This window comes from Triturus cristatus, chromosome 9, assembly GCF_964204655.1.
Source record: "Triturus cristatus chromosome 9, aTriCri1.1, whole genome shotgun sequence".
NCBI classification, from domain to species: Eukaryota; Metazoa; Chordata; class Amphibia; order Caudata; family Salamandridae; genus Triturus; species Triturus cristatus.
This window is the reverse complement of record NC_140592.1, coordinates 1,264,967,814-1,264,990,044: the sequence shown is the minus strand read 5'-3', so window position 1 is coordinate 1,264,990,044 and position 22,231 is coordinate 1,264,967,814.

Genomic DNA, 22,231 nt, shown 5'->3' with positions numbered 1-22,231 from the left:
GTGGTAGGCTTCTGACAGTAGGGTCTTGCTAGTAGTGGCAGGGTTCTGAATCTAGGGTCTTGCTAGTAGTGGCAGGCTCCTGACAGTAGTGTCTTGCTAGTAGTGGCATGCTCCTGACAGTAGGGTCTTGCTAGTAGTGGCAGGCTTCTGAATAGAGGGTCTTGCTAGTAGTGTCAGGCTCCTGACAGTAGGGGCTTGCTAGTAGTGGCAGGGTCCTGCTTCTGACTCTAGGGTCTTGCTAGTAGTGGCAGGCTCCTGACAGTAGGGTCTTAAGAGTAGTGGCAGGCTCCTGACAGTTGGGTCTTGCTAGTAGTGGAAGGGTCCTGCTTCTGAATCTAGGGTCTTGCGAGTAGTGGCAGGCTCCTGACAGTAGGGTCTTGTGAGTAGAGGCAGGCTCCTGACAGTAGGGTCTTGCTAGTAGTGGCAGGGTCCTGCTTCTGAATCTAGGGTCTTGCTAGTAGTGGCAGGCTCCTGACAGTAGGTTCTTGCGAATAGTGGCAGGCTCCTGACAGTAGGGTCTTGCTAGTAGTGGCAGGGTCCTGCTTCTGAATCTAGGGTCTTGGAAGTAGTGGCAGGCTCCTGACAGTAGGGTCTTGTGAGTAGTGGCTGGCTCCTGATAGTAGGGTCTTGCGAGTAGTGGCTGGCTTCTGACAGTAGGGTCTTGCTAGTAGTGGCTGGCTTCTGACAGTAGGGTCTTGCTAGTAGTGGCAGGGTCCTGCTTCTGACTGTAGGGTCTTGCGAGTAGTGGCAGGCTCTTGACAGTAGGGTCTTGCTAGTAGTGGCAGGCTCCTGACAGCAGAGTCTTGCAAGTAGTGGCAGTCTCCTGGCAGTAGGGTCTTTCTAGTAGTGGAAGGGTCCTGCTTCTGAATCTAGGGTCTTGCGAGTTGTGGCATGCTCCTGACAGTAGTCTTGCGAGTAGTGGCTGGGTCCTCCTCCTGAATCTAGAGTCTTGCGAGTAGTGGCAGGGTCCTCCTTCTGACTGTAGGGTCTTGCGAGTAGTGGTAGGCTCCTGACTGTTGGGTCTTGCGAGTAGTGGCAGGCTCCTGACAGTAGGGTCTTGCTAGTGGTGGAAGGGTCCTGCTTCTGAATCTAGGGTCTTCGCTAGTAGTGGCAGGCTCCTGACAGTAGGGTCTTGCGATTAGTGGCAGGCTCCTGACAGTAGGGTCTTGCGAGTAGTGGCATGCTCCTGACAGTAGGGTCTTGCAACTAGTGGGAGGCTCCTGACAGTAGGGTCTTGCTAGTAGTCGCAGGCTCCTGACAGTAGGGTCTTGCTAATAGTGGCAGGCTCCTGACAGTAGGGTCTTGCGAGTAGTGGCAGGGTCCTGCTTCTGAATCTAGAATCCTGCTAGTAGTGGTAGGCTCCTGACAGTAGGGTCTTGCGAGTAGTGGCAGGGTCCTGCTTCTGAATATAGGGTCTTGCTAGTAGTGGCAGGCTCCTGCCTGTAGGGTCTTGCGAGTAGTGGCAGGGTCCTGCCTCTGAATCTACGGTCTTGCGAGTAGTGGCAGGCTCCTGACAGTAGAGTCTTGCTAGTAGTGGAAGGGTCTTGCTTCTGAATCTAGGGTCTTGCTAGTAGTGGCAGGCTCCTGACAGTAGGGTCTTGCTAGTAGTGGCATGCTCCTGACTGTAGGGTCTTGCAAGTAGTGGCAGGCTTCTGACTGTAGGGTCTTGCGAGTAGTGGCAGGCTCCTGACAGTAGGGTCTTGCAAGTAGTGGCAGGCTTCTGAATCTAGGGTCTTGCTAGTAGTGGCAGACTCCTGACTGTAGGGTCTTGCGAGTAGTGGCAGGCTCCTGACAAAAGGGTCTTGCGAGTAGTGGCAGGCTCCTGACAGTAGGGTCTTGCTAGTAGTGGCAGGGTCCTGACAGTAGGGTCTTGCTAGTAGTGGAAGGGTCCTCCTTCTGAATCTAGGGTCTTGCGAGTAGTGGCAAGCTCCTGACAGTAAAGTCTTGCGAGTAGTGGCAGGGTCCTCCTTCTGAATCTAGAGTCTTGCAAGTAGTGGCAGGGTCCTCCTTCTGAATCTAGGGTCTTGCGAGTAGTGGCAGGCTCCTGACTGTAGGGTCTTGCGAGTAGTGGCAGGCTCCTGACAGTAGGGTCTGGCTAGTAGTGGAAGGGTCCTGCTTCTGAATCTAGGGTCTTCGCTAGTAGTGGCAGGCTCCTGACAGTAGGGTCTTGCGAGTAGTGACAGGGTCCTCCTTCTGTCTAGGGTCTTGCGAGTAGTGGTAGGCTCCTGACTGTAGGGTCTTGCAAGTAGTGGCAGGTTCCTGACAGTAGGGTCTTGCTAGTAGTGGCAGGCTCCTGACAGTAGGGTCTTCCTAGTAGTGGCAGGCTCCTGACAGTAGGGTCTTGCGAGTAGTGACAGGGTCCTGCTTCTGAATCTAGAGTGCTGCTAGTGGTGGTAGGCTCCTGACAGTAGGGTCTTGCGAGTAGTGGCAGGGTCCTGCTTCTGAATCTAGGGTCTTGCTAGTGGTGGCAGGCTCCTGACTGTAGGGTCTTGCGAGTAGTGGCAGGGTCTTGCTTCTGAATCTAGAGTCTTGCGAGTAGTGGCAGGTTCCTGACAGTAGGGTCTTGCTAGTAGTGGAAGGGTCCTGCTTCTGAATCTAGGGTCTTGCTAGTAGTGGCAGGCTCCTGACAGTAGGGTCTTGCGAGTAGTAGCATGCTCCTGACAGTAGGGTCTTGCTAGTAGTGGCAGGCTTTTGAATCTAGGGTCTTGCTAGTAGTGGCAGGCTCCTGACAGTAGGGTCTTGCTAGTAGTGGCAGGGTCCTGCTTTTGACTCTAGGGTCTTGCTCGTAGTGGCAGGCTGCTGACAGTAGGGTCTTGCGAGTAGTGGCAGGCTCCTGACAGTAGGGTCTTGCTAGTAGTGGCAGGCTCCTGACAGTAGTGTCTTGCTAGTAGTGGCAGGGTCCTGCTTCTGACTCTAGGGTCTTGCTAGTAGTGGCAGGCTCCTGACAGTAGGGTCTTGCTAATAGTGGTAGGCTTCTGACAGTAGGGTATTGCTAGTAGTGGCAGACTTCTGAATAGAGGTTCTTGCTAGTAGTGGCAGGCTCCTGACAGTAGGGTCTTGCTAGTAGTGGCAGGGTCCTGCTTCTGACTCTAGGGTCTTGCTAGTAGTGGCAGGCTCCTGACAGTAGGGTCTTACGAGTAGTGGCAGGCTCCTGACAGTAGGGTCTTGCTAGTGGCGGCAGGGTCCTGCGTCTGAATCTAAGGTCTTGCTAGTAGTGGCTGGGTCCTGACAGTAGGGTCTTGCTAGTAGTGGAAGGGTCCTGCTTCTGAATCTAGGGTCTTGCTAGTAGTGGCATGCTCCTGACAGTAGGGTCTTGCTAGTAGTGGCATGCTCCTAACAGTAGAGTCTTGCTAGTAGTGGTAGGCTTCTGACAGTAGGGTCTTGCTAGTAGTGGCAGGCTTCTGAATCTAGGGTCTTGCTAGTAGTGGCAGGCTCCTGACAGTAGGGTCTTGCTAGTAGTGGTAGGGTCCTGCTTCTGACTCTAGGGTCTTGCTAGTAGTGGCAGGCTGCTGACAGTAGGGGTCTTGTGAGTAGTGGCAGGCTCCTGACAGTAGGGTCTTGCTAGTAGTGGCATGCTCCTGACAGTAGGGTCTTGCTAGTAGTGGCAGGCTTCTGAATAGAGGGTCTTGCTGGTAGTGTCAGGCTCCTGTCAGTAGGGGCTTGCTAGTAGTGGCAGGGTCCTGCTTCTGACTCTAGGGTCTTACTAGTAGTGGTAGGCCCCTGACAGTAGGGTCTTGCGAGTAGTGGCAGGCTCCTGACAGTAGGGTCTTGCGAGTAGTGGCATGCTCCTGACTGTAGGGTCTTGCTAGTAGTGGCATGCTCCTAACAGTAGGGTCTTGCTAGTAGTGGTAGGCTTCTGACAGTAGGGTCTTGCTAGTAGTGGAAGGCTTCTGAATCTAGGGTCTTGCTGGTAGTGGCAGGCTCCTGATAGTAGGGTCTTGCTAGTAGTGGCAGGGTCCTGCTTCTGACTCTAGGGTCTTGCTAGTAATGGCAGGCTGCTGACAGTAGGGTCTTGCGAGTAGTGGCAGGCTCCTGACAGTAGGGTCTTGCTAGTAGTGGCAGGCTCCTGACAGTAGTGTCTTGCTAGTAGTGGCATGCTCCTGACAGTAGGGTCTTGCTAGTAGTGGCAGGCTTCTGAATAGAGGGTCTTGCTAGTAGTGTCAGGCTCCTGACAGTAGGGGCTTGCTAGTAGTGGCAGGGTCCTGCTTCTGACTCTAGGGTCTTGCTAGTAGTGGCAGGCTCCTGACAGTAGGGTCTTAAGAGTAGTGGCAGGCTCCTGACAGTAGGGTCTTGCTAGTAGTGGAAGGGTCCTGCTTCTGAATCTAGGGTCTTGCGAGTAGTGGCAGGCTCCTGACAGTAGGGTCTTGTGAGTAGTGGCAGGCTCCTGACAGTAGGGTCTTGCTAGTAGTGGCAGGGTCCTGCTTCTAATTCTAGGGTCTTGCTAGTAGTGGCAGGCTCCTGACAGTAGGGTCTTGCGAATAGTGGCAGGCTCCTGACAGTAGGGTCTTGCTAGTAGTGGCAGGGTCCTGCTTCTGAATCTAGGGTCTTGGTAGTAGTGGCAGGCTCCTGACAGTAGGGTCTTGTGAGTAGTGGCTGGCTCCTGATAGTAGGGTCTTGCGAGTAGTGGCTGGCTTCTGACAGTAGGGTCTTGCTAGTAGTGGCTGGCTTCTGACAGTAGGGTCTTGCTAGTAGTGGCAGGGTCCTGCTTCTGACTGTAGGGTCTTGCGAGTAGTGGCAGGCTCTTGACAGTAGGGTCTTGCTAGTAGTGGCAGGCTCCTGACAGCAGAGTCTTGCAAGTGGTGGCAGTCTCCTGGCAGTAGGGTCTTTCTAGTAGTGGAAGGGTCCTGCTTCTGAATCTAGGGTCTTGCGAGTTGTGGCATGCTCCTGACAGTAGTCTTGCGAGTAGTGGCAGGGTCCTCCTCCTGAATCTAGAGTCTTGCGAGTTGTGGCAGGGTCCTCCTTCTGACAGTAGGGTCTTGCAACTAGTGGGAGGCTCCTGACAGTAGGGTCTTGCTAGTAGTGGCAGGCTCCTGACAGTAGGGTCTTGCGAGTAGTGGCAGGGTCCTGCTTCTGAATATAGGGTCTTGCTAGTAGTGGCAGGCTCCTGCCTGTAGGGTCTTGCGAGTAGTGGCAGGGTCCTGCCTCTGAATCTACGGTCTTGCGAGTAGTGGCAGGCTCCTGACAGTAGAGTCTTGCTAGTAGTGGAAGGATCTTGCTTCTGAATCTCGGGTCTTGCTAGTAGTGGCAGGCTCCTGACAGTAGGGTCTTGCTAGTAGTGGCATGCTCCTGACTGTAGGGTCTTGCGAGTAGTGGCAGGCTTCTGACTGTAGGGTCTTGCGAGTAGTGGCAGGCTCCTGACAGTAGGGTCTTGCAAGTAGTGGCAGGCTTCTGAATCTAGGGTCTTGCTAGTAGTGGCAGACTCCTGACTGTAGGGTCTTGCGAGTAGTGGCAGGCACCTGACAGAAGGGTCTTGCGAGTAGTGGCAGGCTCCTAACAGTAGGGTCTTGCTAGTAGTGGCAGTGTCCTCCTTCTGAATCTAGGGTCTTGCGATTAGTGGCAGGCTCCTAACAGTAGGGTCTTGCTAGTAGTGGAAGGGTCCTCCTTCTGAATCTAGGGTCTTGCGAGTAGTGGCATGCTCCTGACAGTAAAGTCTTGCGAGTAATGGCAGGGTCCTTCTTCTGAATCTAGAGTCTTGCAAGTAGTGGCAGGGTCCTCCTTCTGAATCTAGGGTCTTGCGAGTAGTGGCAGGCTCCTGACTGTAGGGTCTTGCGAGTAGTGGCAGGCTCCTGACAGTAGGGTCTGGCTAGTAGTGGAAGGGTCCTGCTTCTGAATCTAGGGTCTTCGCTAGTAGTGGCAGGCTCCTGACAGTAGGGTCTTGCGAGTAGTGACAGGGTCCTCCTTCTGTCTAGGGTCTTGCGAGTAGTGGTAGGCTCCTGACTGTAGGGTCTTGCGAGTAGTGGCAGGCTCCTGACAGTAGGGTCTTGCTAGTGGTGGAAGGGTCCTGCTTCTGAATCTAGGGTCTTCGCTAGTAGTGGCAGGCTCCTGACAGTAGGGTCTTGCGATTAGTGGCAGGCTCCTGACAGTAGGGTCTTGCGAGTAGTGGCATGCTCCTGACAGTAGGGTCTTGCAACTAGTGGGAGGCTCCTGACAGTAGGGTCTTGCTAGTAGTTGCAGGCTCCTGACAGTAGGGTCTTGCTAATAGTGGCAGGCTCCTGACAGTAGGGTCTTGCGAGTAGTGGCAGGGTCCTGCTTCTGAATCTAGAATCCTGCTAGTAGTGGTAGGCTCCTGACAGTAGGGTCTTGCGAGTAGTGGCAGGGTCCTGCTTCTGAATATAGGGTCTTGCTAGTAGTGGCAGGCTCCTGCCTGTAGGGTCTTGCGAGTAGTGGCAGGGTCCTGCCTCTGAATCTACGGTCTTGCGAGTAGTGGCAGGCTCCTGACAGTAGAGTCTTGCTAGTAGTGGAAGGGTCTTGCTTCTGAATCTAGGGTCTTGCTAGTAGTGGCAGGCTCCTGACAGTAGGGTCTTGCTAGTAGTGGCATGCTCCTGACTGTAGGGTCTTGCAAGTAGTGGCAGGCTTCTGACTGTAGGGTCTTGCGAGTAGTGGCAGGCTCCTGACAGTAGGGTCTTGCAAGTAGTGGCAGGCTTCTGAATCTAGGGTCTTGCTAGTAGTGGCAGACTCCTGACTGTAGGGTCTTGCGAGTAGTGGCAGGCTCCTGACAAAAGGGTCTTGCGAGTAGTGGCAGGCTCCTGACAGTAGGGTCTTGCTAGTAGTGGCAGGGTCCTGACAGTAGGGTCTTGCTAGTAGTGGAAGGGTCCTCCTTCTGAATCTAGGGTCTTGCGAGTAGTGGCAAGCTCCTGACAGTAAAGTCTTGCGAGTAGTGGCAGGGTCCTCCTTCTGAATCTAGAGTCTTGCAAGTAGTGGCAGGGTCCTCCTTCTGAATCTAGGGTCTTGCGAGTAGTGGCAGGCTCCTGACTGTAGGGTCTTGCGAGTAGTGGCAGGCTCCTGACAGTAGGGTCTGGCTAGTAGTGGAAGGGTCCTGCTTCTGAATCTAGGGTCTTCGCTAGTAGTGGCAGGCTCCTGACAGTAGGGTCTTGCGAGTAGTGACAGGGTCCTCCTTCTGTCTAGGGTCTTGCGAGTAGTGGTAGGCTCCTGACTGTAGGGTCTTGCAAGTAGTGGCAGGTTCCTGACAGTAGGGTCTTGCTAGTAGTGGCAGGCTCCTGACAGTAGGGTCTTCCTAGTAGTGGCAGGCTCCTGACAGTAGGGTCTTGCGAGTAGTGACAGGGTCCTGCTTCTGAATCTAGAGTGCTGCTAGTGGTGGTAGGCTCCTGACAGTAGGGTCTTGCGAGTAGTGGCAGGGTCCTGCTTCTGAATCTAGGGTCTTGCTAGTGGTGGCAGGCTCCTGACTGTAGGGTCTTGCGAGTAGTGGCAGGGTCTTGCTTCTGAATCTAGAGTCTTGCGAGTAGTGGCAGGTTCCTGACAGTAGGGTCTTGCTAGTAGTGGAAGGGTCCTGCTTCTGAATCTAGGGTCTTGCTAGTAGTGGCAGGCTCCTGACAGTAGGGTCTTGCGAGTAGTAGCATGCTCCTGACAGTAGGGTCTTGCTAGTAGTGGCAGGCTTTTGAATCTAGGGTCTTGCTAGTAGTGGCAGGCTCCTGACAGTAGGGTCTTGCTAGTAGTGGCAGGGTCCTGCTTTTGACTCTAGGGTCTTGCTCGTAGTGGCAGGCTGCTGACAGTAGGGTCTTGCGAGTAGTGGCAGGCTCCTGACAGTAGGGTCTTGCTAATAGTGGCAGGCTCCTGACAGTAGTGTCTTGCTAGTAGTGGCAGGGTCCTGCTTCTGACTCTAGGGTCTTGCTAGTAGTGGCAGGCTCCTGACAGTAGGGTCTTGCTAATAGTGGTAGGCTTCTGACAGTAGGGTATTGCTAGTAGTGGCAGACTTCTGAATAGAGGTTCTTGCTAGTAGTGGCAGGCTCCTGACAGTAGGGTCTTGCTAGTAGTGGCAGGGTCCTGCTTCTGACTCTAGGGTCTTGCTAGTAGTGGCAGGCTCCTGACAGTAGGGTCTTACGAGTAGTGGCAGGCTCCTGACAGTAGGGTCTTGCTAGTGGCGGCAGGGTCCTGCGTCTGAATCTAAGGTCTTGCTAGTAGTGGCTGGGTCCTGACAGTAGGGTCTTGCTAGTAGTGGAAGGGTCCTGCTTCTGAATCTAGGGTCTTGCTAGTAGTGGCATGCTCCTGACAGTAGGGTCTTGCTAGTAGTGGCATGCTCCTAACAGTAGAGTCTTGCTAGTAGTGGTAGGCTTCTGACAGTAGGGTCTTGCTAGTAGTGGCAGGCTTCTGAATCTAGGGTCTTGCTAGTAGTGGCAGGCTCCTGACAGTAGGGTCTTGCTAGTAGTGGTAGGGTCCTGCTTCTGACTCTAGGGTCTTGCTAGTAGTGGCAGGCTGCTGACAGTAGGGGTCTTGTGAGTAGTGGCAGGCTCCTGACAGTAGGGTCTTGCTAGTAGTGGCATGCTCCTGACAGTAGGGTCTTGCTAGTAGTGGCAGGCTTCTGAATAGAGGGTCTTGCTGGTAGTGTCAGGCTCCTGACAGTAGGGGCTTGCTAGTAGTGGCAGGGTCCTGCTTCTGACTCTAGGGTCTTACTAGTAGTGGTAGGCCCCTGACAGTAGGGTCTTGCGAGTAGTGGCAGGCTCCTGACAGTAGGGTCTTGCGAGTAGTGGCATGCTCCTGACTGTAGGGTCTTGCTAGTAGTGGCATGCTCCTAACAGTAGGGTCTTGCTAGTAGTGGTAGGCTTCTGACAGTAGGGTCTTGCTAGTAGTGGAAGGCTTCTGAATCTAGGGTCTTGCTGGTAGTGGCAGGCTCCTGATAGTAGGGTCTTGCTAGTAGTGGCAGGGTCCTGCTTCTGACTCTAGGGTCTTGCTAGTAATGGCAGGCTGCTGACAGTAGGGTCTTGCGAGTAGTGGCAGGCTCCTGACAGTAGGGTCTTGCTAGTAGTGGCAGGCTCCTGACAGTAGTGTCTTGCTAGTAGTGGCATGCTCCTGACAGTAGGGTCTTGCTAGTAGTGGCAGGCTTCTGAATAGAGGGTCTTGCTAGTAGTGTCAGGCTCCTGACAGTAGGGGCTTGCTAGTAGTGGCAGGGTCCTGCTTCTGACTCTAGGGTCTTGCTAGTAGTGGCAGGCTCCTGACAGTAGGGTCTTAAGAGTAGTGGCAGGCTCCTGACAGTAGGGTCTTGCTAGTAGTGGAAGGGTCCTGCTTCTGAATCTAGGGTCTTGCGAGTAGTGGCAGGCTCCTGACAGTAGGGTCTTGTGAGTAGTGGCAGGCTCCTGACAGTAGGGTCTTGCTAGTAGTGGCAGGGTCCTGCTTCTAATTCTAGGGTCTTGCTAGTAGTGGCAGGCTCCTGACAGTAGGGTCTTGCGAATAGTGGCAGGCTCCTGACAGTAGGGTCTTGCTAGTAGTGGCAGGGTCCTGCTTCTGAATCTAGGGTCTTGGTAGTAGTGGCAGGCTCCTGACAGTAGGGTCTTGTGAGTAGTGGCTGGCTCCTGATAGTAGGGTCTTGCGAGTAGTGGCTGGCTTCTGACAGTAGGGTCTTGCTAGTAGTGGCTGGCTTCTGACAGTAGGGTCTTGCTAGTAGTGGCAGGGTCCTGCTTCTGACTGTAGGGTCTTGCGAGTAGTGGCAGGCTCTTGACAGTAGGGTCTTGCTAGTAGTGGCAGGCTCCTGACAGCAGAGTCTTGCAAGTGGTGGCAGTCTCCTGGCAGTAGGGTCTTTCTAGTAGTGGAAGGGTCCTGCTTCTGAATCTAGGGTCTTGCGAGTTGTGGCATGCTCCTGACAGTAGTCTTGCGAGTAGTGGCAGGGTCCTCCTCCTGAATCTAGAGTCTTGCGAGTTGTGGCAGGGTCCTCCTTCTGACAGTAGGGTCTTGCAACTAGTGGGAGGCTCCTGACAGTAGGGTCTTGCTAGTAGTGGCAGGCTCCTGACAGTAGGGTCTTGCGAGTAGTGGCAGGGTCCTGCTTCTGAATATAGGGTCTTGCTAGTAGTGGCAGGCTCCTGCCTGTATGGTCTTGCGAGTAGTGGCAGGGTCCTGCCTCTGAATCTACGGTCTTGCGAGTAGTGGCAGGCTCCTGACAGTAGAGTCTTGCTAGTAGTGGAAGGATCTTGCTTCTGAATCTCGGGTCTTGCTAGTAGTGGCAGGCTCCTGACAGTAGGGTCTTGCTAGTAGTGGCATGCTCCTGACTGTAGGGTCTTGCGAGTAGTGGCAGGCTTCTGACTGTAGGGTCTTGCGAGTAGTGGCAGGCTCCTGACAGTAGGGTCTTGCAAGTAGTGGCAGGCTTCTGAATCTAGGGTCTTGCTAGTAGTGGCAGACTCCTGACTGTAGGGTCTTGCGAGTAGTGGCAGGCACCTGACAGAAGGGTCTTGCGAGTAGTGGCAGGCTCCTAACAGTAGGGTCTTGCTAGTAGTGGCAGTGTCCTCCTTCTGAATCTAGGGTCTTGCGATTAGTGGCAGGCTCCTAACAGTAGGGTCTTGCTAGTAGTGGAAGGGTCCTCCTTCTGAATCTAGGGTCTTGCGAGTAGTGGCATGCTCCTGACAGTAAAGTCTTGCGAGTAATGGCAGGGTCCTTCTTCTGAATCTAGAGTCTTGCAAGTAGTGGCAGGGTCCTCCTTCTGAATCTAGGGTCTTGCGAGTAGTGGCAGGCTCCTGACTGTAGGGTCTTGCGAGTAGTGGCAGGCTCCTGACAGTAGGGTCTGGCTAGTAGTGGAAGGGTCCTGCTTCTGAATCTAGGGTCTTCGCTAGTAGTGGCAGGCTCCTGACAGTAGGGTCTTGCGAGTAGTGACAGGGTCCTCCTTCTGTCTAGGGTCTTGCGAGTAGTGGTAGGCTCCTGACTGTAGGGTCTTGCAAGTAGTGGCAGGTTCCTGACAGTGGGGTCTTGCTAGTAGTGGCAGGCTCCTGACAGTAGGGTCTTCCTAGTAGTGGCAGGCTCCTGACAGTAGGGTCTTGCGAGTAGTGACAGGGTCCTGCTTCTGAATCTAGAGTGCTGCTAGTAGTGGTAGGCTCCTGACAGTAGGGTCTTGCGAGTAGTGGCAGGGTCCTGCTTCTGAAACTAGGGTCTTGTTAGTAGTGGCAGGCTCCTGACTGTAGGGTCTTGCGAGTAGTGGCAGGGTCCTGCTTCTGAATCTAGGGTCTTGCGAGTAGTGGCAGGTTCCTGACAGTAGGGTCTTGCTAGTAGTGGAAGGGTCCTGCTTCTGAATCTAGGGTCTTGCTAGTAGTGGCAGGCTTCTGACAGTAGGGTCTTGCGAGTAGTAGCATGCTCCTGACAGTAGGGTCTTGCTAGTAGTGGCAGGCTTTTGAATCTAGGGTCTTGCTAGTAGTGGCAGGCTCCTGACAGTAGGGTCTTGCTAGTAGTGGCAGGGTCCTGCTTCTGACTCCAGGGTCTTGCTCGTAGTGGCAGGCTCCTGACAGTAGGGTCTTGCGAGTAGTGGCAGGCTCCTGATAGTAGGGTCTTGCTAGTAGTGGCAGGCTCCTGACAGTAGTGTCTTGCTAGTAGTGGCAGGGTCCTGCTTCTGACTCTAGGGTCTTGCTAGTAGTGGCAGGCTCCTGACAGTAGGGTCTTGCTAATAGTGGTAGGCTTCTGACAGTAGGGTCTTGCTAGTAGTGGCAGGCTTCTGAATAGATGGTCTTGCTAGTAGTGTCAGGCTCCTGACAGTAGGGTCTTGCTAGTAGTGGCAGGGTCCTGCTTCTGACTCCAGGGTCTTGCTAGTAGTGGCAGGCTCCTGACAGTAGGGTCTTGCGAGTAGTGGCAGGCTCCTGACAGTAGGGTCTTGCTAGTAGTGGCAGGGTCCTGCGTCTGAATCTAAGGTCTTGCTAGTAGTGGCTGGGTCCTGACAGTAGGGTCTTGCTAGTAGTGGAAGGGTCCTGCTTCTGAATCTAGGGTCTTGCTAGTAGTGGCATGCTCCTGACAGTAGGGTCTTGCTAGTAGTGGCAGGGTCCTGCGTCTGAATCTAAGGTCTTGCTAGTAGTGGCTGGGTCCTGACAGTAGGGTCTTGCTAGTAGTGGAAGGGTCCTGCTTCTGAATCTAGGGTCTTGCTAGTAGTGGCATGCTCCTAACAGTAGGGTCTTGCTAGTAGTGGTAGGCTTCTGACAGTAGGGTCTTGCTAGTAGTGGCAGGCTTCTGAATCTAGGGTCTTGCTAGTAGTGGCAGTCTCCTGACAGGAGGGTCTTGCTAGAAGTGGCAGGGTCCTGCTTCTGACTCTAGGGTCTTGCTAGTAGTGGCAGGCTGCTGACAGTAGGGTCTTGCGCGTAGTGGCAGGCTCCTGACAGTAGGGTCTTGCTAGTAGTGGCAGGCTCCTGACAGTAGTGTCTTGCTAGTAGTGGCATGCTCCTGACAGTATTGTCTTGCTAGTAGTGGCAGGCTTCTGAATAGAGGGTCTTGCTAGTAGTGTCAGGCTCCTGACAGTAGGGGCTTGGCTTGCTAGTAGTGGCAGGGTCCTGCTTCTGACTCTAGGGTCTTGCTAGTAGTGGCAGGCTCCTGACAGTAGGGTCTTGCGAGTAGTGGCAGGCTCCTGACAGTAGGGTCTTGCGAGTAGTGGCATGCTCCTGACAGTAGGGTCTTGCTAGTAGTGGCATGCTATGTTATGTTATGTTATGTTATGCACTTTTGTATTGCGCACAGCTGCCCCAGCTAAGGGGCGTCCTGGCGCATGGCAGGCAATGTGCAACAGACAACAGAAACACAACACAGATAAAAGATCTATTTAAAAAGAAACGTTTTCAAAGCTTTGCGAAAGGCCAAGAGGTCAGTCCGAAGCCGCAAGTCCACTGGGAGGGAATTCCAGAGTTCAGCCGCCCTCACCCTAAAAGAGCGACCACCAGCCCGACACAACCTGTAGCGGGGGACCAACGCGAGCGCTTGGCCTCCCGATCTCAAAGTGCGGGAAGGAACATACCACGACAGGAGGTCAGCAAGAATTGGCGGACCAACTCCCCTCAAGATCTTAAACGCCAAACACAACACCTTGAACTGGATGCGTGATTTAATGGGGAGCCAATGCAAGGATCTCAAGACGCCTGAGACAGAGCTCCTTCGGGGTAAGCCTACTATGGCTCTAGCCGCGGCGTTCTGCACTCGTTGAAGGCGGGTAGTCTCCGCCATATTGGCCCCTACCAAAAGCGAGCTGGCATAGTCCAGGCGAGATAATACCGTGGCCTGGACTATCAGCTGCCTGGTACCATGGTCAAAGAACTTAAGGATGGGCCTCAGCGACCGCAGGATGCCAAAACAACCGGCCGCGATTTTCTTCGAGTGGCCCTCGTAACTTAGAGCGGGATCCATCCACACTCCCAGATTCCTAAGTTCAGTGACCGGGAGAGGGGCCGGCCCCAGTTCAATGGGCCACCACTTGTCCCCCCACAGTTCCGCCTTCCTGCCAACGATCATGATCTCGGTTTTCTTCGCGTTGAGCTGGAGACAGTTGTTCTTCATCCAGCTTGCCACCGCCCTAAGTCCACTCTGAAACCTGGGGGCATCCCGATCTGCATCCCCGCTGATAGTCACCGCTAGCTGAGTATCGTCAGCATACGAGACCATGGTCATGTCCCATTGCTTGACGATCTCAGCCAGCGGTCTCACATACAGATTGAAAAGAGTGGGACTCAGCGAGGAGCCTTGCGGGACCCCCTGTCTCAGAGGAAGGAATTGGGACTGGTACGGTGGCAACGCAACGCTAAAGAAACGATCGTTTAAGAAAGAGCGAAACCACTGGAGGGCAAAGCCACCCAGCCCGACCTCCTCCAGGCGATGCAACAGGATAGGATGGGACACGGTGTCGAACGCGGCGCTCAAATCTAATAAGACGAGCGCCGCTGTCTGCCCCGCATCCATCACTGTGCGTAGATGTTCGGCCATGGAGAGAAGGGCAGACTCCGTGCTGTGACCAGCACGGAAGCCATTTTGGGTGGGATCCAAGATGTTAAACTGGATGAGGTGGGCCGAGAGAACTTTGTTGACATGGGCCTCCATTACTTTGGTAGGCCAGGGAAGCAAAGAGATAGGCCGATAATTTTCAGGCTTGTCTGGGTCCAGTGAGGACTTCTTAAGGATGGGGGAAACCACCGCCCGCTTCCAGCTACGGGGGACCGTGCCCGACTCCAACGAGCTGTTGATCAGGGAGTGTATCACGGTCCGACCCACGAACGACTCATCTCTAAAGAGAGCCGAACTGAGAGGGTCGGCGGGGGACCCAGATTTCACCTGCTTTGCCAAGATGTTAAACCCTTCAAATGTCAACAGGGGAAGCGAGTGCAGGGCTGCGTCTCCACAGATGGAAGCCGGAGACTCAGCTGGAGGTCCTGTGGATGGAAAGGTCATATAGATGTTTTGGACCTTTTCCTGAAAGAACACCGCAAGAGCCTCACAATGAGCGGTAGAGCCCGTCGTCGGAGCATCGGGGCGCTTAGCTAGAAGGTCCTTCATCAATTTGAAAATAGTTTTCGAGGGATTAGAGCTGTTGCCGACTTCGGCAGTATAATACAATGCCCGAGCACGGCACACAGCCCGATGGTATACTTTGACGGAGGCGAGATAGATAGCTTTTTTACCCGAATCATACGCCTTCCGCCAAGCCCTCTCTGCACGCCTGCAACTGCCCTTGAGCGCACGTAGGGCATCATCGTACCATGGGCTAGATTCTCTGGCACTGGTCTTGCAGGCAGTGAGTGGAATAAGCGCATCTAGCGCTTTGGAAATCCACGCGCAGAACCCATCGTAACCTGAATCAACAGTTACAAACGGATCTAATGGCTCTGCCGCGAGGACACGGTGCAGATCTTCCAACCGTAATTTGCCCCAGTGCCGCCTTACGATCAACTTTGCAGGAGGGGCGACGGTCCTACCTGACAAAGGGGTACTAATGGCGACCAAAGAATGATCAGTCCAACCCAGGGGCGAGACGGCAGTGACAGAAGCTCCTAACAGTAGGGTCTTGCTAGTAGTGGTAGGCTTCTGACAGTAGGGTCTTGCTAGTAGTGGCAGGCTTCTGAATCTAGGGTCTTGCTAGTAGTGGCAGGCTCCTGACAGTAGGGTCTTGCTAGTAGTGGCAGGGTCCTGCTTCTTACTCTAGGGTCTTGCTAGTAGTGGCAGGCTGCTGACAGTAGGGTCTTGCTAGTAGTGGCAGGCTCCTGACAGTAGGGTTTTGCTAGTAGTGGCAGGCTCCTGACAATAGGGTCTTGCTAGTAGTGGCATGCTCCTGACAGTAGGGTCTTGCTAGTAGTGGCAGGCTTCTGAATAGAGGGTCTTGCTAGTAGTGTCAGGCTCCTGACAGTAGGGGCTTGCTAGTAGTGGCAGGGTCCTGCTTCTGACTCTAGGGTCTTGCTAGTAGTGGCAGGCTCCTGACAGTAGTGTCTTGCGAGTAGTGGCAGGCTCCTGACAGTAGGGTCTTGCTAGTAGTGGAAGGGTCCTGCTTCTGAATCTAGGGTCTTGCGAGTAGTGGCAGGCTCCTGACAGTAGGGTCTTGTGAGTAGTGGCAGGCTCCTGACAGTAGGGTTTTGCAAGTAGTGGCATGCTCCTGACTGTAGGGTCTTGCTAGTAGTGGCATGCTCCTAACAGTAGGGTCTTGCTAGTAGTGGTAGGCTTCTGACAGTAGGGTCTTGCTAGTAGTGGCAGGCTTCTGAATCTAGGGTCTTGCTAGTAGTGGCAGGCTCCTGACAGTAGGGTCTTGCTAGTAGTGGCAGGGTCCTGCGTCTGAATCTAAGGTCTTGCTAGTAGTGGCTGGGTCCTGACAGTAGGGTCTTGCTAGTAGTGGAAGGGTCCTGCTTCTGAATCTAGGGTCTTGCTAGTAGTGGTATGCTCCTGACAGTAGGGTCTTGCTAGTAGTGGCAGGGTCCTGCGTCTGAATCTAAGGTCTTGCTAGTAGTGGTAGGCTTCTGACAGTAGGGTCTTGCTAGTAGTGGCAGGCTCCTGACAGGAGGGTCTTGCTAGAAGTGGCAGGGTCCTGCTTCTGACTCTAGGGTCTTGCTAGTAGTGGCAGGCTGCTGACAGTAGGGTCTTGCGCGTAGTGGCAGGCTCCTGACAGTAGGGTCTTGCTAGTAGTGGCAGGCTCCTGACAGTAGTGTCTTGCTAGTAGTGGCATGCTCCTGACAGTAGGGTCTTGCTAGTAGTGGCAGGCCTTTGAATCTAGGGTCTTGCTAGTAGTGGCAGGCTCCTGACAGTAGGGTCTTGCTAGTAGTGGCAGGGTCCTGCTTCTGACTCTAGGGTCTTGCTCGTAGTGGCAGGCTGCTGACAGTAGGGTCTTGCGAGTAGTGGCAGGCTCCTGACAATAGGGTCATGCTAGTAGTGGCAGGCTCCTGACAGTAGTGTCTTGCTAGTAGTGGCAGGGTCCTGCTTCTGACTCTAGGGTCTTGCTAGTAGTGGCAGGCTCCTGACAGTAGGGTCTTGCTAGTAGTGGTAGGCTTCTGACAGTAGGGTCTTGCTAGTAGTGGCAGGCTTCTGAATAGAGGGTCTTGCTAGTAGTGTCAGGCTCCTGACAGTAGGGTCTTGCTAGTAGTGTCAGGGTCCTGCTTCTGACTCTAGGGTCTTGCTAGTAGTGGCAGGCTCCTGACAGTAGGGTCTTGTGAGTAGTGGCAGGCTCCTGACAGTAGGGTCTTGCTAGTAGTGGAAGGGTCCTGCTTCTGAATCTAAGGTCTTGCTAGTAGTGGCTGGGTCCTGACAGTAGGGTCTTGCTAGTAGTTCAAGGGTCCTGCTTCTGAATCTAGGGTCTTGCTAGTAATGGTAGGCTTCTGACAGTAGGGTCTTGCTAGTAGTGGCAGGCTTCTGAATCTAGGGTCTTGCTAGTAGTGGCAGGCTCCTGACAGTAGGGTCTTGCTAGTAGTGGTAGGGTCCTGCTTCTGACTCTAGGGTCTTGCTAGTAGTGGCAGGCTGCTGACAGTAGGGTCTTGTGAGTAGTGGCAGGCTCCTGACAGTAGGGTCTTGCTAGTAGTGGCATGCTCCTGAAAGTAGGGTCTTGCTAGTAGTGGCAGGCTTCTGAATAGAGGATCTTGCTAGTAGTGTCAGGCTCCTGACAGTAGGGGCTTGCTAGTAGTGGCAGGCTCCTGACAGTAGGGTCTTGCGAGTAGTGGCATGCTCCTGACTGTAGGGTCTTGCTAGTAGTGGTAGGCTTCTGACAGTAGGGTCTTGCTAGTAGTGGCAGGGTTCTGAATCTAGGGTCTTGCTAGTAGTGGCAGGCTCCTGACAGTAGTGTCTTGCTAGTAGTGGCATGCTCCTGACAGTAGGGTCTTGCTAGTAGTGGCAGGCTTCTGAATAGAGGGTCTTGCTAGTAGTGTCAGGCTCCTGACAGTAGGGGCTTGCTAGTAGTGGCAGGGTCCTGCTTCTGACTCTAGGGTCTTGCTAGTAGTGGCAGGCTCCTGACAGTAGGGTCTTGCTAGTAGTGGAAGGGTCCTGCTTCTGAATCTAGGGTCTTGCGAGTAGTGGCAGGCTCCTGACAGTAGGGTCTTGTGAGTAGAGGCAGGCTCCTGACAGTAGGGTCTTGCTAGTAGTGGCAGGGTCCTGCTTCTGAATCTAGGGTCTTGCTAGTAGTGGCAGGCTCCTGACAGTAGGTTCTTGCGAATAGTGGCAGGCTCCTGACAGTAGGGTCTTGCTAGTAGTGGCAGGGTCCTGCTTCTGAATCTAGGGTCTTGGAAGTAGTGGCAGGCTCCTGACAGTAGGGTCTTGTGAGTAGTGGCTGGCTCCTGATAGTAGGGTCTTGCGAGTAGTGGCTGGCTTCTGACAGTAGGGTCTTGCTAGTAGTGGCTGGCTTCTGACAGTAGGGTCTTGCTAGTAGTGGCAGGGTCCTGCTTCTGACTGTAGGGTCTTGCGAGTAGTGGCAGGCTCTTGACAGTAGGGTCTTGCTAGTAGTGGCAGGCTCCTGACAGCAGAGTCTTGCAAGTAGTGGCAGTCTCCTGGCAGTAGGGTCTTTCTAGTAGTGGAAGGGTCCTGCTTCTGAATCTAGGGTCTTGCGAGTTGTGGCATGCTCCTGACAGTAGTCTTGCGAGTAGTGGCTGGGTCCTCCTCCTGAATCTAGAGTCTTGCGAGTAGTGGCAGGGTCCTCCTTCTGACTGTAGGGTCTTGCGAGTAGTGGTAGGCTCCTGACTGTTGGGTCTTGCGAGTAGTGGCAGGCTCCTGACAGTAGGGGCTTGCTAGTGGTGGAAGGGTCCTGCTTCTGAATCTAGGGTCTTCGCTAGTAGTGGCAGGCTCCTGACAGTAGGGTCTTGCGATTAGTGGCAGGCTCCTGACAGTAGGGTCTTGCGAGTAGTGGCATGCTCCTGACAGTAGGGTCTTGCAACTAGTGGGAGGCTCCTGACAGTAGGGTCTTGCTAGTAGTCCCAGGCTCCTGACAGTAGGGTCTTGCTAGTAGTGGCAGGCTCCTGACAGTAGGGTCTTGCGAGTAGTGGCAGGGTCCTGCTTCTGAATCTAGAATCCTGCTAGTAGTGGTAGGCTCCTGACAGTAGGGTCTTGCGAGTAGTGGCAGGGTCCTGCTTCTGAATATAGGGTCTTGCTAGTAGTGGCAGGCTCCTGCCTGTAGGGTCTTGCGAGTAGTGGCAGGGTCCTGCCTCTGAATCTACGGTCTTGCGAGTAGTGGCAGGCTCCTGACAGTAGAGTCTTGCTAGTAGTGGAAGGGTCTTGCTTCTGAATCTAGGGTCTTGCTAGTAGTGGCAGGCTCCTGACAGTAGGGTCTTGCTAGTAGTGGCATGCTCCTGACTGTAGGGTCTTGCAAGTAGTGGCAGGCTTCTGACTGTAGGGTCTTGCGAGTAGTGGCAGGCTCCTGACAGTAGGGTCTTGCAAGTAGTGGCAGGCTTCTGAATCTAGGGTCTTGCTAGTAGTGGCAGACTCCTGACTGTAGGGTCTTGCGAGTAGTGGCAGGCTCCTGACAAAAGGGTCTTGCGAGTAGTGGCAGGCTCCTGACAGTAGGGTCTTGCTAGTAGTGGCAGGGTCCTGACAGTAGGGTCTTGCTAGTAGTGGAAGGGTCCTCCTTCTGAATCTAGGGTCTTGCGAGTAGTGGCATGCTCCTGACAGTAAAGTCTTGCGAGTAGTGGCAGGGTCCTCCTTCTGAATCTAGAGTCTTGCAAGTAGTGGCAGGGTCCTCCTTCTGAATCTAGGGTCTTGCGAGTAGTGGCAGGCTCCTGACTGTAGGGTCTTGCGAGTAGTGGCAGGCTCCTGACAGTAGGGTCTGGCTAGTAGTGGAAGGGTCCTGCTTCTGAATCTAGGGTCTTCGCTAGTAGTGGCAGGCTCCTGACAGTAGGGTCTTGCGAGTAGTGACAGGGTCCTCCTTCTGTCTAGGGTCTTGCGAGTAGTGGTACGCTCCTGACTGTAGGGTCTTGCAAGTAGTGGCAGGTTCCTGACAGTAGGGTCCTGCTAGTAGTGGCAGGCTCCTGACAGTAGGGTCTTCCTAGTAGTGGCAGGCTCCTGACAGTAGGGTCTTGCGAGTAGTGACAGGGTCCTGCTTCTGAATCTAGAGTGCTGCTAGTGGTGGTAGGCTCCTGACAGTAGGGTCTTGCGAGTAGTGGCAGGGTCCTGCTTCTGAATCTAGGGTCTTGCTAGTGGTGGCAGGCTCCTGACTGTAGGGTCTTGCGAGTAGTGGCAGGGTCTTGCTTCTGAATCTAGAGTCTTGCGAGTAGTGGCAGGTTCCTGACAGTAGGGTCTTGCTAGTAGTGGAAGGGTCCTGCTTCTGAATCTAGGGTCTTGCTAGTAGTGGCAGGCTCCTGACAGTAGGGTCTTGCGAGTAGTAGCATGCTCCTGACAGTAGGGTCTTGCTAGTAGTGGCAGGCTTTTGAATCTAGGGTCTTGCTAGTAGTGGCAGGCTCCTGACAGTAGGGTCTTGCTAGTAGTGGCAGGGTCCTGCTTTTGACTCTAGGGTCTTGCTCGTAGTGGCAGGCTGCTGACAGTAGGGTCTTGCGAGTAGTGGCAGGCTCCTGACAGTAGGGTCTTGCTAGTAGTGGCAGGCTCCTGACAGTAGTGTCTTGCTAGTAGTGGCAGGGTCCTGCTTCTGACTCTAGGGTCTTGCTAGTAGTGGCAGGCTCCTGACAGTAGGGTCTTGCTAATAGTGGTAGGCTTCTGACAGTAGGGTATTGCTAGTAGTGGCAGACTTCTGAATAGAGGTTCTTGCTAGTAGTGGCAGGCTCCTGACAGTAGGGTCTTGCTAGTAGTGGCAGGGTCCTGCTTCTGACTCTAGGGTCTTGCTAGTAGTGGCAGGCTCCTGACAGTAGGGTCTTACGAGTAGTGGCAGGCTCCTGACAGTAGGGTCTTGCTAGTGGTGGCAGGGTCCTGCGTCTGAATCTAAGGTCTTGCTAGTAGTGGCTGGGTCCTGACAGTAGGGTCTTGCTAGTAGTGGAAGGGTCCTGCTTCTGAATCTAGGGTCTTGCTAGTAGTGGCATGCTCCTGACAGTAGGGTCTTGCTAGTAGTGGCATGCTCCTAACAGTAGAGTCTTGCTAGTAGTGGTAGGCTTCTGACAGTAGGGTCTTGCTAGTAGTGGCAGGCTTCTGAATCTAGGGTCTTGCTAGTAGTGGCAGGCTCCTGACAGTAGGGTCTTGCTAGTAGTGGTAGGGTCCTGCTTCTGACTCTAGGGTCTTGCTAGTAGTGGCAGGCTGCTGACAGTAGGGGTCTTGTGAGTAGTGGCATGCTCCTGACAGTAGGGTCTTGCTAGTAGTGGCAGGCTTCTGAATAGAGGGTCTTGCTGGTAGTGTCAGGCTCCTGACAGTAGGGGCTTGCTAGTAGTGGCAGGGTCCTGCTTCTGACTCTAGGGTCTTACTAGTAGTGGTAGGCCCCTGACAGTAGGGTCTTGCGAGTAGTGGCAGGCTCCTGACAGTAGGGTCTTGCGAGTAGTGGCATGCTCCTGACTGTAGGGTCTTGCTAGTAGTGGCATGCTCCTAACAGTAGGGTCTTGCTAGTAGTGGTAGGCTTCTGACAGTAGGGTCTTGCTAGTAGTGGAAGGCTTCTGAATCTAGGGTCTTGCTGGTAGTGGCAGGCTCCTGATAGTAGGGTCTTGCTAGTAGTGGCAGGGTCCTGCTTCTGACTCTAGGGTCTTGCTAGTAATGGCAGGCTGCTGACAGTAGGGTCTTGCGAGTAGTGGCAGGCTCCTGACAGTAGGGTCTTGCTAGTAGTGGCAGGCTCCTGACAGTAGTGTCTTGCTAGTAGTGGCATGCTCCTGACAGTAGGGTCTTGCTAGTAGTGGCAGGCTTCTGAATAGAGGGTCTTGCTAGTAGTGTCAGGCTCCTGACAGTAGGGGCTTGCTAGTAGTGGCAGGGTCCTGCTTCTGACTCTAGGGTCTTGCTAGTAGTGGCAGGCTCCTGACAGTAGGGTCTTAAGAGTAGTGGCAGGCTCCTGACAGTAGGGTCTTGCTAGTAGTGGAAGGGTCCTGCTTCTGAATCTAGGGTCTTGCGAGTAGTGGCAGGCTCCTGACAGTAGGGTCTTGTGAGTAGTGGCAGGCTCCTGACAGTAGGGTCTTGCTAGTAGTGGCAGGGTCCTGCTTCTAATTCTAGGGTCTTGCTAGTAGTGGCAGGCTCCTGACAGTAGGGTCTTGCGAATAGTGGCAGGCTCCTGACAGTAGGGTCTTGCTAGTAGTGGCAGGGTCCTGCTTCTGAATCTAGGGTCTTGGTAGTAGTGGCAGGCTCCTGACAGTAGGGTCTTGTGAGTAGTGGCTGGCTCCTGATAGTAGGGTCTTGCGAGTAGTGGCTGGCTTCTGACAGTAGGGTCTTGCTAGTAGTGGCTGGCTTCTGACAGTAGGGTCTTGCTAGTAGTGGCAGGGTCCTGCTTCTGACTGTAGGGTCTTGCGAGTAGTGGCAGGCTCTTGACAGTAGGGTCTTGCTAGTAGTGGCAGGCTCCTGACAGCAGAGTCTTGCAAGTGGTGGCAGTCTCCTGGCAGTAGGGTCTTTCTAGTAGTGGAAGGGTCCTGCTTCTGAATCTAGGGTCTTACGAGTTGTGGCATGCTCCTGACAGTAGTCTTGCGAGTAGTGGCAGGGTCCTCCTCCTGAATCTAGAGTCTTGCGAGTTGTGGCAGGGTCCTCCTTCTGACTGTAGGGTCTTGCGAGTAGTGGTAGGCTTCTGACTGTAGGGTCTTGCGAGTAGTGGCAGGCTCCTGACAGTAGGGTCTTGCTAGTGGTGGAAGGGTCCTGCTTCTGAATCTAGGGTCTTCGCTAGTAGTGGCAGGCTCCTGACAGTAGGGTCTTGCGAGTAGTGGCAGGCTCCTGACAGTAGGGTCTTGCGAGTAGTGGCATGCTCCTGACAGTA